This window comes from Anneissia japonica, unplaced genomic scaffold (genome assembly GCF_011630105.1).
Source record: "Anneissia japonica isolate Jap-2015-1 unplaced genomic scaffold, ASM1163010v1 scaffold287800_len1627635_cov199, whole genome shotgun sequence".
NCBI lineage: Eukaryota > Metazoa > Echinodermata > Crinoidea > Comatulida > Comatulidae > Anneissia > Anneissia japonica.
In genome coordinates, this window is record NW_022731299.1 from 872325 (window position 1) to 872595 (window position 271).

A 271-nucleotide genomic window follows, 5' to 3' on the forward strand; every position below is an offset into this window, starting at 1 on the left:
AATTTCACTTTCAAGAATGAGGATTTGAAAATAAATTAGATGGTTACATTGCATATTCTTTGTTTCTTGCTTTATTCAAAATGTTTTGGTTTTGGAAGCTGATGTCAACATTAGAAAGCATAGCCTACTTGAAGCCATATTATAATAACTCGATGCCTATCAAATAAGTAAGAAAAATTCGCCATAATTCATCAAGTATCCGTGGCTTCCATGGGGCGAAGCCCCCTGGACCCCCACCGGGGGCCCTAGGCGGCCCCCTGGCCCCCAGCCA

The 271-nt window shown here is 42.4% G+C and overlaps 1 pseudogene; it reads left to right on the plus strand.

The window, feature by feature from the left end:
* LOC117115316 overlaps positions 1 to 271 on the plus strand; it is a 2868-nt pseudogene that overhangs the window by 1723 nt on the left and 874 nt on the right.